The sequence below is a fragment of the Melanerpes formicivorus genome, unplaced genomic scaffold (genome assembly GCF_026170545.1).
Source record: "Melanerpes formicivorus ecotype bairdi unplaced genomic scaffold, bMelFor1.0.p_v2 SCAF_83, whole genome shotgun sequence".
Taxonomy (NCBI): Eukaryota; Metazoa; Chordata; class Aves; order Piciformes; family Picidae; genus Melanerpes; species Melanerpes formicivorus.
Genome location: NW_027142435.1, coordinates 60,786 through 74,855, shown reverse-complemented (window position 1 = coordinate 74,855; position 14,070 = coordinate 60,786).

The following is a 14,070-nucleotide window of genomic DNA, read 5'->3' as shown; positions in this document are numbered from 1 at the left end:
CAATCACTTAAAGGATTTCTAAGTGAGCTGGAGATCAGAAGAATGTTGAACAACTCTCATTCCTGTGAGGTGCGTGTCTCATGTGAGGAAAGAGCAACAGCCCTTGGTAGGCTCTGGTTCTCAAGAGCACTTTGAGCCCTTTTGCTAGAATCCATCCCAGGCTTGTGGCTGTCCTCTGCCATCTCAGGCAAGTACGGTTGCTAGGTTGAGCAAATTATTTTTTTCAATAGCTCCACATGTTTCAAATAATGAATATCTGGTGTTCAACTTTCTATACTTTTTATTTTAAAAGTTCACAGGATGGCCAGGAGGAGCAGCCAAACTTCTGTGACTGGAGCAGAATCAATATACTGAATGCATGGTAACAAAGTACACAAAGATGTATGACTCATAGGTATGTAATGTCACACTTGTGTAATCTCTCAATGTAAACTCTTTTCCTCTAATAAAATGTTAGTAAGTGCACAATACATATATATGGCGCTGTGAGTCAGCCAAGAAATATACTCTGATGAATTCAGAATGAATGTGAATGTTCCCCTGATAACACACCCCAAATGTCTGTGTCAGTTTATGCGCCTGCGATTTCAGCAACAGCTACAACAAAATATTTTGTTTCTAGGATATACAACTGTGCTGCAGGTTTCAGTGAGAAGCTTCAGTCAGATGCTCTTTTCCATGAGGCACAGGATGGACTTTTGTTTATAGAACTGCACTGACTGTCACCTAACTGTTTTTTCTTTGCATAAAGGAAATGTTTAGTGGGTAGTGGGGATGAAAGCCAAGTGCACAAAATAATAAATTCACTGCCTTTAGTTTCTTTTTGTTTTCAAGTAAAGTGGTGAAGCTAAAAAACCTGAGCTGCACCAAACCTTGTGGGACAAATGTGAGAATTTATTTATACTGTGAGTCACTAGCTCTGCACAAACCGAGTACAACTTTGCCGTGACCTTCCACTTGGTCCATGATTGCTGTGCTGACGTTTTCTGTCTTTTGCTGTGTGCATCTAAACCCAAGACCCTGGCACTGATTAACCTATGGCAACACATATTAGGAGTGATGTTGCTGGTGTATTAACATGAAGAATGTGAAATTAGAAAGTATTTGTTAATCTGCTGCAGGTAGAGGATGGCTAAATGACTTGTGATTTTCCAGCCAAAGTAAACACAGGCTCAGCCATTTTTGTGCAGCAGAGGTGGTTTTTTCCTAGGTGTTGCTGCTGATCTCTTTTACATCAAGAGAAACTTTTTCAGGGATTGCACCCAAGATTCCATATATTAACAGAAGAATGGGAAATGGGCTGTGTGGTGAGCTACAGTCCTTGAAGCCTGCAGCTAGATGGGTTGGTGAGAATATCCGTGTCACCTGGCTGCTGGAACTCTCTGAGTCATTACAGACCTCAAACATACAAATAAACAAAAACGTCCTTTCTCATGGGATTGCTCTCAGAAAATCCTGGCTACACCTAGCACAAACGTCATAATAGCAGAGTAAACGAGCTGAGAAGGAGACCTCTTAGCACTACTATTCAAAAATCACAGTGCTAGGAACACTGTGACCAACCACTTGTTTAAATGAGACAAGCGTTATCCCAGTATTTCCCTGTCTGCATCTCAAACTGTAATACATCTCTTGACTATAGAATTTTTTACTAATTATAAGCTGCAGATTCCCAGTTAGTATTTTTCAGAGTCTGCTCCAAAGGAAGTTAATAAAATGATGTAAACAACCACATAGAATGACCTACCCAGGCATTTCTTAATTTGGGGAGGGTTATTTAATCTTGTAGACCTTTTATTTGATCAAAGTAACATCATGAATTAATTTTGTGAAGGAGGCTTTTTGACCAGACCTTTTATGGCTATGGACAGGATGTTATGGATTGTTCTGTAACAGAATTTACTAGACTGTGACCTAAGCTATGTCTAATAAGCCCTTGTGTCCAACAGGTGCTTGCTAGAGGTGAGAAAGTGCCATGGCTTCATGGGACAGCAGTGAAAGCTCTTCATCATGACATCTATATGTCACTAGAGAGAAAGGGGTCACAAGCTACCTCATTGTGTTATGTACCACATTTGCTGAGCATCTGGACCCTCAAATGCCTTAATGGTTGGCAAACTGAGGACCAACAGCAGTGAGGAGAGACATTGCCTGCCTCTTTGTAGGCAACCAGACTAGTGATTGCTGTAGGCAACATCTGAGGGGAAGCATGATCAGCCATTGCTCATGTTGCTGATGGTGTGGAACCTATCGAGGTGGGTCACCCTAAAGATTAATGATCTGGATGAGGTGGATTCACCTCCAGAATGGCTCCCCTGGCACCACTGCTTCACACCAGGGCTCCCCTCTCCACCACCATTGATGCAGTGCCATAGGAGTGTCTGGCCAGAACCCTAGCATGGGTCCAGCCACCATGTCTGGCATTAGCTGGGAGGTCTACCCTCTGTGCCTGGCCTCCTGCTGGATCCTCTTCCATCTCCCCAGCATCAATTATCTTGTGATCTCTTCTTTCCCACCCCACACCCTCTCCTCTATCCCCACCACATTGGGCTCGATCCCAATTCCCCCAAAGTTTGTGGAAAGTCTCCATCTGGCTTAGATGGACATTTTTACCAATCACTTGGCCAATAAAATCATGGAATCGTAGAATAGTCTGGGCTGCAAGTGACCTCCAAAAATCATCCAGTTCAACCTCCCTGCAGGCAGCAGGGACATCCTCAACTAGATCAGGTTGCCCAGGGCCTCGTCAAGTCTCACCATGGATATCTCCAGGGAAGGAGCCTCAACCACCTTCCTGGACAACCTGTTCCAGTGTTCCACTACCCTCATAGTAAAGAACTTGTTCCTCACATCCAATCTAAATCTGCTCTTCTCTAGCTTAAAGCCATTAGCCCTCATCCTGTCACTGCAGTCCTTTGTAAACAGACTCTACCCATCCTTCATGTAGGCCCCCTTCAGGTACTGGAAGGCTGCTATTAGGTCTCCCTGGAGCCTCCTCTTCAAGAATTCCCTCAGCCTGCCCTCATAGCAGAGGTCCTGCTCCAACCCCTTGCTCATTCTCATGGGCCTCCCCTGGACCTACTCCATCAGGTCCACATCCTTCCTATATAGAGGGCTCCAGACCAAAATGCCAAAGAGAAACTTATTTTTGTCTATGCCAAAAAGCGGAGCTGATTGCAGCTTTCATTTCTAGGAGCATGACCTTAAGCTTGTCAATATGGCCATGGTGTGGTATTTGGTTCTGTCTGGACAGCGAAGCAGTTATAATAATTCTATCCCAATGGAATGTTCTCATACTTCCTTGATCTTTGTCATCTAGAACTTTATCAGGATCAGTTTCTTTTTTCTTCCAGGTCATTGTTAACTACATTGAATGGTAACGGACGATAAAAAACGTCAAGGACTAATAAACATACTTGATTAAAATTTAAATTAGCTTTCAAGGTGTATCAGCCGAGTTCTTGTTTCTTGCTGTGAAAATCATTCCTTACAGAGATTGGCCTGTTGCATGAGCACTGCTGCTTCATTTAAAACATTGTTGCCATTAACAATACCATCTTTATCTATAATTATTTTAATATATTGTAGCCTTCCAGTCTTTTGCCATGTAGTGCTGACAGGCATATCTGGGTCAGTCTGTTTACCCTGTTAAAACATTGACATAATATTAACATTCTTCAAGTCACCTGGGGCTTCCCTACTGCTCTGAAATGGACTGATAATAAACATTAACCATCTGGATATGTCCTTAGTTGGTTCTTCTGAAACACTCGCTTGTAAGTTACCCAGACTTGGCAACTTAGTATTGTTTGAGATGAGTAGAAGTTGTTTTAACATCCTCCTTAGTTACTGGAATGGAAAGTATTTCAACATCATTATTGTCTGATCTGAATACAGCATCTGGCTTCTTCCCAAAGAGAGAACAGAAAATTTTTTCAGCACTTCCGCATTTCCCCTGCATGATTATTGACAGTTCTATCATTCATTGTGATGGCAATCTTAATTCATTTGAGTGGAAGCCTTATTAACTCAGCTCACAAAGATCAGCAATAGTCAAATGGTGATACCCTCAACCACAGCATCTTTAGCTTCCAGTGGTGCAAAGGAAGAATGAACTTAAATTCCATTTCAATAAATATTTCTCAGAAATATGCAAGGAAATGCTGTTCCCCCCATGAAAGTATGTTTGTGGCTCAGCAAATCACACACACACACAAAAATCAGCTGTTGAATGTATTTTAATTATGTATTGCTATTGTTGAATTTGCTGTGTGAAGAATGACAGCTGCAAATTATTTATTGTCATTTTCGATCTGGGGACTCAAGCCTCAACACACTTATGCCGTTTTTAAAATTGCCAGCTTTCATTAGGTATGTAACTCTGCTTCTGACAGCTTTGCCTGATGCGTGTGTTGGAGGCACATATGTTGTATTGCAGATGTTCCCTTCCAGCTGCCAATTAGAAACACATTTTACAGATTTTGGTTTTTTTTGACAGAACTGTGAAATGATAGCACAGTTTCAAAACCTCTGCCAGCGTGTTTAACTGTGTCAGTGAGACTGATTAAACTATCAGTCACTAGTTATGACTAGCAGATTTCAGTGCTTGCCAAATACTTTTTATTACAGATTCAAATCTCCAGTTCACAAATGGGCAATAAGGGTCTGGGACAATAGGTGCACAGTTAGAAAGTGCCTATGTAGTTTCATTCAGAAAACAGTTACTGTTACTCTACAAACACGTAACGGCCTCCACCAAGTCAAGAGTCCAGTAAAATGGGGCTCATTTAATTCTGGACTACAGTGGGTGTTACACTGTGAGATTTTGTTCAAGTCACACCTTTCCTGGTCTGCATTTTAGCAGAGAACTTCTGTGTTTGGTTGGCGATGACAGAAGGAAAAGTAAAATGCTGTCTTATCTTGCATGTGTCCACTCGGGACAATTAGTGAAATTGTAAGACATGCGAAGTCAGCTGGTTTTAGAAATAAGAACCATGCTTGAGGTTTAATTAATGAAGGAATACAATTCTGTTTGAGGGACCTTAAAAGAAATAGTCACATGCACTTTTATCTTCTTACTTTGTGAGATATGTTGCAGTCTGAGTCAGCAGGCCAGATGCAGATGGCCTTCTTGGCAGTTTTTTTTTTTTTTCCCTTTCCTTTTGTTTGTGTTGTTTTTATCACTTTGAAGTTCACAGGTTTCAATAGGGGGAGGAGGGGAGAAGACTGGCCAAAGTTTAACCCCAGCCATGAGAAGTGGGAAAGTCTTGGTTTGGTTTTTGGTTGGTTGTTTTTTCCATTATTGGCATGCAGACCATCTTTATAGATGATGGTTTGATCTGATAAGTGGAGGTTTGTTCACTAGATATACAAAGTAGGAGTTCATATAAGGTGTAGGGTAGAAAGCCTTGCTCAACATGACAAACGTGGGGTTTAGTTCTCAATTATAAAATACCTTCTTTGTACTGCACCTGTAGTATTTATTAGTCATATGTCCTGCAGTTGTGTAATGGGAAATACTAGAGCAAGCATTTCATTAACTGTGACACTGTTAATTGGTATATTACACGATGCCTGGAATTACTTTCCCTGTTTGAATACATGGAAACATGAATCAGAGCTTAGTGAATTAGCCAGTGAGGGGAAGACAGGCATCTTTGCATGACAGGCTGGATGTGCAGAGCAGCTGATATCATTTGTCTTCCTGGGCTTTTCAGACTGAGCTCACCGCAGTATTCAGCATGGCATATATTTTTTTCCGTGATCACAATTAACTCTGTCATTATGATCAAGGTTTGAAACTTCAGTGGGATATTTTGGGACAGACTTTTTTTTCCCAGATGCTTATGCCCATTGTTTGGACCTTTTCTTCCCCCCCCCCCCCCTTCTTCCCTTGAGCTATTAATGCCTGCCTTTTAGGATATTTATATATTTAAATTCATGGCTTCATCTGAGCTTGGGAACATCACAGTGCTTTGTGTCTTTTAGAAAGTGCTTTCCGTTGCAAAACAAAACTTCAGCATAATTTTTTATGTACCTGGAGACTGATTCCAAATCATTCAGCTGACATACCTTCAAGGAATGTCACACACATTGCTGACAACAAGCTCTATGGTGAAATTAAGTGCCAGTCATCAGGGTTGATATTGACCAAAATTATTAATATTTGGTGCTACAGCATACACAGCAGTTGGAGTTGAAGAGAATAATGCTGTTGAAATCCCTCAAATGGTTGCAGCTATTCTTGAGCAATAAAATGCTTTTCAAGGCACAGGCTGATACAACGCAACTTTGTAGAATGAGTTGTGAAATTTTCTTTTCATTTGGCACATAAAGTGCCAAATAAATGTTTACAATAAAAATACAAGCCCGGGAAGATTGTGTTTTACCAATTACAGCACGGTGTGGGCTACAAAGAGGTGTTCAGAATGGAGCTCAGTATATGGATGTTAGTGTCAGGTTACAGCATGGAAAAGGGCTCTTTAATTTGCAAAACAACCAATGTGGGTTTGATCCCAGATTTGCAAGGAAAATCTGCCTTTGAAAGAAAAGACATGAGCCTAATGCCATGCAAAATTAAGTGAGGAGAAGCAAACAGACAGTCTTCTGCTTGGTGAGAACCCCTTGAGTACTGAGTTTGGGTTTTGTGACCCTCACTCCAAGAAGGACATTGAGGATCTGGAGCATGCCAGAGAAGGGCAGCAAAGCTGCTGAAGGGTCTAAAGTGTAACTCTTGTGAAGAGCATCTGAGGGAAAGAGGATTGTTTAGCCTGGAGAAAAGGAGGCTGAGGGAAGACTCTCTACAACTCCCTGAAAGGAGGTTGTGATGGGGAGGGGGGTCAGTCTCTTTTCTCAAGCAACAAGACAACAGGAAATGGCCTCAAGTTGTCCCAGGGGAGGTTTTGGTTAGATATTAGGAAAAGTTTCTTTACTGAAGTAGTGGTGAAGCATTGAAACAGGCTGCCCAGGGTGGTGGTAGAGTTACCATCCTGGAGGTGTTAAAAAAAAAGTATAGACATGATGCTTAGGGACATGGTTTAATGGTCATGGTGTTGTTTGGTTCATGGTTGGAGTCAATGATCTTCAAGGTCTTTTCTGATAGAAGCAATTCTATGACTGTATGATTCTGTGGGGATGCAAAACACTGATTGAAGGTGGCCAGTCCCTTCCACTGATGCTTGCCCCATTTTGCTCCTCTGGTGGGCCAACACCAGGCAAAGTGGGACACGGGGTGGAATTAAAGCTTCTGTGGAAGTGGTACAAGCCACACTGGGCCTGATGGTAACATTTCAGGTCACTCTTTCTCCTGTTGCTCAAGAACTTGCATGATTTGCCCTGTTCCCTTTTTTTTAAGTTTCATATCACAGAAACCCAAGTTATTTTTCAACACAACTTTTATCTCAGCCTAAAGTTAGATACTGAAGCACTGTGTCTGTAGTTACTGCTACACTCAGCCTGACAGTGGTCTTGAAATAAAGCCTGGGATCCTGATGGCTGAAAACATGCAAAATAAGGGCTATCATCTTGTGCTCGACTCTTTCAAGGATGGTTTTCTGTCTCCTTCTGCTTAAAAACCACCTGCTCTGAGGAGATGGAAAAGCCTCTCGTTCACATGAAATCAGTACGAAGCAGCCAGCCAAGAGGCAGCAGCGTGTATGAGCGAGAGGGGATCCTTTGCAGCCTTTATATACCAGAGTTATTTTTAACCACAGCCTCCATGCTTATTACAGTGTTTCCTCTCTCAGACGTTCAGGAAGCCTACTTGGCTCTGTTTCCTGCTAACATGCAGCCCTGGCTCGCAAAATCTCTGAGAACAACAGGCCTGAGACTGCTTGGCTCCATTAAAAAAATTGGCAACTTTTCAAGCCCTGACAGAAAACCTTTGAAAATTCTGGATTTCCTCCAGCTAACGTATGAGGCTCCTACACTGGTGACAAATTAGACTGAAACAGCACAAAATGCTCCCTATCTAAATAGCCCCTTTCTGTGTTCACCCTTTTAACAGTTCAGATGTTATTTATAGTTATTTCTCTGGATGAAAAAATATTTTTATATTTTTTCAAAGATGGGTTCTATGAAATGTCTTCTTTGTGTGTTTGGGGGTTTTGTTTTGTTGTTGATTTGTTTTTTTTTGTGTTTGTTTGGTTTTTTTTTCCTTCAAGATTTTTGTGACAGTTTTCCTAGGCTCCAGGAGAAAATTTTCCTTCCAGGAAATCAGGACAAAACAGCCATTTTGAGTTCTTCAGTAAGAGGCCTGTGTCCAGCATTGAGCATAGATCTCCAAGTGCTGCCATTCCTCATTTATTTATAGTTAGACACAAACAACTTCTGATTTCCTCAGAGACAACCAAAGAGGACAATTGCACTTTATGAGTGCCTTTACCTGTGTGTTTTACATGTAAGTGACATCCTCCATATTGTATTTTTTTCATACTGACTTTACACTGCTATTGCAAAGGGACTCCTGCTTCCAAAAATGCTTTTGGAGGGCTGAGAATGCAATTTTCTTCTGAACTGACAATTTACAATATTCTATGAAATCTTATAATGAAGCGACTTCTCATGTCTGTCAGTAATAATGATTTAGAATCATAGATGATAATTTTGTAATATCAAACGGTCTTTTTCCAGTTTTCAAGGAGTATTTGCAGTTGTCTCATCTTTGTCTGGGTTACTGTTGCCTGAGGGGTTATCTATTGCTCTGAGCACGAAGAAGAATCATCTGTAAAGTCTACCTCAATTCTCTAGTCCCAGTATTCATCTCAGACACTGGAGGTACAAACCTGGTCATTGCCAGGAGCAAGTTTACTGCAGCAGGAAGATTTCCCTGACCTGACCATTTTCTTGTATGGGAGCATCTCCAGTGGGAAAAGTTCATCTCTATATAGCGAGGAAGAGAGTAAAGGTAACGTGTGTTTTACTGATCTTAATAATGCTGCTCAAGCATCTGTGCTTTGCTACACCAGTGACAACGAAATACTGAGCTGGGAGCTGACTGTATCAAGCATGATCTTGAATGAGTAACTTCCATCATCTCTCAGATGACCCTTGTTCTGATTGAAATCATTTTACTCCCAAAGTTGTCTACATTTCACACAGATGTGGTTAACTTTTGCAGTTGAAAATTGCTCTTAGGAGGCAAGAAGAATGTAAACAGTTTCTACATGTGAGAGAGTTGAATCCCATCATAGAGCTTTTAGCAGCTCACACTGCTGCTCATTTGTTGCTTATTGAGTACTTTTGCCTCATCTCATACCCAACAACTGGGCTTTTGGCTGTACCAAGGGCACTGTCCTTTGAATGAATCATGACCAGCAAATCTTTTAAATTCAGCATGTCCCTTTGGCAAGTGATCCTGATTTTGCAAATGGAAGTTTTGTAGTTCCAATCATAGCTCAGAGCTGTTGTCCGCATAGCAGTAGTTCAGTAGCAGATTGTCATTTATTTTCAGGCAGGAAACCAGGAGTGCAAAAATTCGTTATGAACTGATGGGGCAGGGTGAAGCCTTTTTAAACAAGAGTCAAGGTGGTTGGGTTGCATTTATCAAGTGCAATCCAGCAGTCCAAAATTGGCTTGTTTTGATGCTATTTGGAGATCACTGTAATGAAAAACTGTGCAGATTGACTTTCTGCGTCACAACCTGTCTTGGGATAGCAATACCAGCAAGGACAATTAGTTTAACTGTCACTCACAACTGCTGTTTGTACTTGGTGGTTTATGGTAGAAACTGCAGGACAGCCTTCCATTTGAGCTCTTGCCAGTGGCCTCAGTAACTGCCCACTAGTCACTGCAGGACAGACTCATCAAGGAATTTCAAAGCTAACTTACCCTCTTTCAAATATAACTGAAATTTATAGCTAGCAGCTTCTAAAATAACTCACATCACTACCACCTCCAAAAACAGCTTGGGGACCATGTGGCCTTGTGGTTATGGCTCTGGGGTTGTGGTGATGAAGTCAGAGATTCAAATCCAGTTGTAGGGAGATAAAAAGCTTCAAAGAAAGTGAAACTGTTTTTGCCTTGTTCTACTTACACCTGAAAAACAAAATCAGGTATGGTGCAAAATGTCACTGGGAGAGACACCGGGAATAAAAGCATGTGGCTGGTATGAAGAGAGCTCATTCCAACTGCCATAATACCAAGGAGCAGGGTGACAAAAGTCTGAAGCCTCTACAGGCAGCACAGTCAGGGACTAACAAGGTCCACTGTGATTTTTTAAAATGTGCCTTTTGGCTGACTGACTGTGTGCTTGGGGTTTGAGAAAGGAAAGGACTTTGCTTCTTTGTTTGCTTAGAGCTGCCCAAGATTTCTCTAGGCTCTCAGGGGCTATTTGCAGTGCATGGAGGGTGCAGAATCCCATTGATGCCAGAGTGGGAATTGTTAATATTGTATAATAATTAGTAAATGTAAATAGAAAAAAAACAACAACCCTGGAACTGTGCATTATAGAGACTCAGGGTGGACAAGGTGCTGTTAGAAAGACACTTTCCCAGACTGCAGGGCCTGTATATGTCTCACATTTTGGGGTCTTTCTGTTATGTGATCCTATAGATTCTAATGAGTTGTCACACAAAGTAGACTTGCTTCAGGTGGAGGACTTCAGAGATTGCCACTATGGGCTGGCCAGTGTATTTCAACTAGAATAGTGTCCTGAGAAACCCTTGAGGTACTGTCCTTCAAAAAGTGTGACATTGCCTTAAGGAGCTACCACCCCACTAACAACCCCCGCCCCCCCCCCCCCCCCCCCAATACCCTAAACCCCACCAAAATCCCACTCTTGTGATGTCAATTATCAGGTGTTGTATCTTTCCATGATAGCTAAATTCCCACTGTTTACACATGGTACAAACCAATTTTTAACTTAAGATGAGAGCCAAAGTCAAGTTCCTGTCTCACTTGAACATAGGATGTAAATGTGAAGGTGTATTTCAGAGCATAAATATCTGCAGATTCTCAGCTACAGATCATAACAAGGGTCCATGGTGCTATTAATCCTAAGAATAACTATTATTGTGTTATGATGACCTCTAGAAATTCCAAGTAAGTTAATCACATTTTTTCCCAATTCATTTAGTAGCATTTCAATGGGAAAACATTGAAATTATAATGAGCATCAAAGGTAGATATTGTCTGTACAGTGCAGAGGGAAAATCCAAACCTGATTCATCAGTGACAAGTGTGGCAGACTATTTCTTGAATCGCTTCAGAATTTAGTCCACATTAGAGACAAGCATGGAAATGTTTAGAGAAAGAGAACTGATGTTTCCATTGTTGGAATCCAGTGGATATCAAAGATGTCTTTGAATTTCTACAATTAGAAGGAGCCAAATAAATCCCAAATAATTTTCCAAGCAGATGGCCTTAGCCCTCAATACCAAAATAATCAATCTCCTTAAGTAGTTGTTTTAAGAGAGTTGTTAATGGATCTCTGAGCAAGGAGCATTAGTGATCTGGACTACAGCAACATTTTAATTAAGAAGTTGTACAATAACAGACTCAAAATACAAACTTCAAACCATTTAAAGTCTAAATTACCATGGGTTCGGATCTGGCACCGAGCATGTAATTTTTATCATTCCAGACTGCCTTCATTATAGTTCAAGAAGCCACAGAAACACACCGCTATAAGCCAGGAATAGTTCTTCCTTTTATTTGGAAAGAGAATTATAGAGGGAGCTGTTGGGAACTGCAGTTTAGTTCCTAAAGCAAGAGTGGGCTGCAATATTTTTATACACAACGACAACCACATACTTGCACTCATTCAAACATGCCGGACTAAACGGTGCCGGCTGTATAAATACTCAATACTAAGTTAAAACACAGGTTCTTTTTTATTTCAGCTTTGAAGGTTTATCATGCTATTTCTACTTTTGCAATATGGTTTAAAATCTATTCCTTATACACACACACACACATATATATATATGTATGAGAGCCAGCAACTTAAACCTGCAAATTAAGACCATGGCTCTTCAGCAGGTTTAGAGAAAAGCTGATTCCATTCTGGCCATTGTTGCTGGACACAATGCTCACTTTCATGTGTGGTTTTGTTGTAATGTTTTATTCCCCCTAGCCAGTTACTCTTCAATGGCATCATAATGCTCATTTAATTTTTTTGTTGTTGTTCAGAAATTTGACTCACATAACTTGTTGGTATGCAAAACATGTCAGGCCCCAGTGTGCTCTGAATTACACCCATGAAAACCTTTGAAACTTAAAAGGGAATTTAAAATATGTATGAGTAAGGAAAACAAATGGAGCTCTTAATTTGCAAAGTGCTTTGAGATCTTTAGAAGGTCATTGAACGTCTTGTTACTTGCCCCCTCAAGACAGGGAGGAGGGAGGAGCTGATACTTAAACCAGAATTTTCAAAAAATAGTTTTTGTCAGTGCTTTTGATAAATAAAAAAGGGTAGGAGAAGCTTCTGTCCCACGCTAAGGGTCTAAACTTGGTATAATGGAAAAGCTCTGATGGAAAAATATCTGAAATCCCAGCAGCTTGTCAGAAATCTACTGTTGGGGCTTTTTTATGAAGAGCAGTATAAATAAAACCTACATAACCAGACATGAAAGGACTTTCTAGAACTGGTTGGCCAAGATCATTCCACTTAGGGAAGATGGTGAAGAGCCACACAAACTGGCTGCCCTGACATTTGCCATCTCCTTCTATGTCTTTCTGGTTTTGCTTTGCAGCCCTCATTGACTTGGACACATGGAGCTGTGCTCCTGAAGCCTTGGTTCTGGGACAGAACACTTTTTAGGTACTTTATGACCTGTTTTGACTATTTTCAGATTGCCTGTTCACAGGATCACAGGATGTTAGGGTTGGAAGGGACCTCTGGAGATTGAGTCCAACCCCCCCCCCCCCAGAACAGGAACATAGAATCTAGTGCAGAGCACCCAGGAATGCATCCAGATGGGTCTTGAAAGTCTCCAGAGAAGGAGACTCCACAACCTCTCTGCGGCGCCTGTTCCAGTGCTCCATGACCCTCACAGTAAAGAAGTTCTTCCTCATGTTGAGGTGGAACCTCCTGTGCTGTAGTTTATATCCATTGCCCCTTGTCCTATCACTGGGTGCCACTGAAAAGAGTCTGTCCCCTTCCTCTTGACACCCAGCCCTCAGATATTTATAGACATTTATTAGATCCCCTCTCAGTCTTCTCTCCAGACTAAGCAGCCCCAAGGCTCTCAGCCTCTCTTCATAGGGCACAGGCTCCAATGCTTTCATCATCCTTGTAGTCCTCCCTTGGACTCTCTCCAGCAGATCCCTGTCCCTCTTGAACTGGGGAGCCCAAAACTGCACAAAATAACCCAGGTAAGGTCTCATCAGGGGAGAGTAGAGGGGGGAGGGGAACCTCCCTCGATCTGCTGGACATACTCCTCTTAATGCACCCCAGGATACTATCGTCCCTCTTGGCCACAAAGGGCACATTACTGTCCCGTGGATAACTTGTCCATCAGGACTCTCAGGTCCTTCTCCACGGGGCTGCTCTCTAGCAGACTGCCTACTAACCTGTACTGTTCAACCACAGTGGAAGTGTGTGGATTCAAGATATTTCTGGTGATTGTGTAACTGGAAAAAACTGTCCCAATTTTAAAGAATTTTTGGCATACAAGTGAAAGTAAATAAGTAATTTTAGAGTCTCACTGGAAAGTAATTGCTCCTGCAGGACGCCAGCTGTGCCAGGAACTCTGGTAGATGCACTGAGTCCTCACTATTAAGCTTCAAATGCAAAAGATCAAAACCAAGGATATGTAATCTAAATTGTAAGGAATTTGGAAGGAACAGATGCCTGTGAAGGGAAATGTCTAAACATATGCACTGTATTAGGAGGGAGTATGATGGAAGAAAAGCCTGATAAACTCCAGGCACTTGAGCTTGCCATGGTGGGAAGCATGATCTGTGGTAGTAGTGATATGGATGTGTGTCACTGGCTATGACGGTATCTAGAGCCCAAAGCCTGGTCTGGGGGATGGAGCTGCCCTCACCCATGGACACACAAACCTGCAGGGTTATCAGAGGTGTCCTTGGGCTGATCAGCTCTTCAAGAGATTGGACCAGAAGACTTTC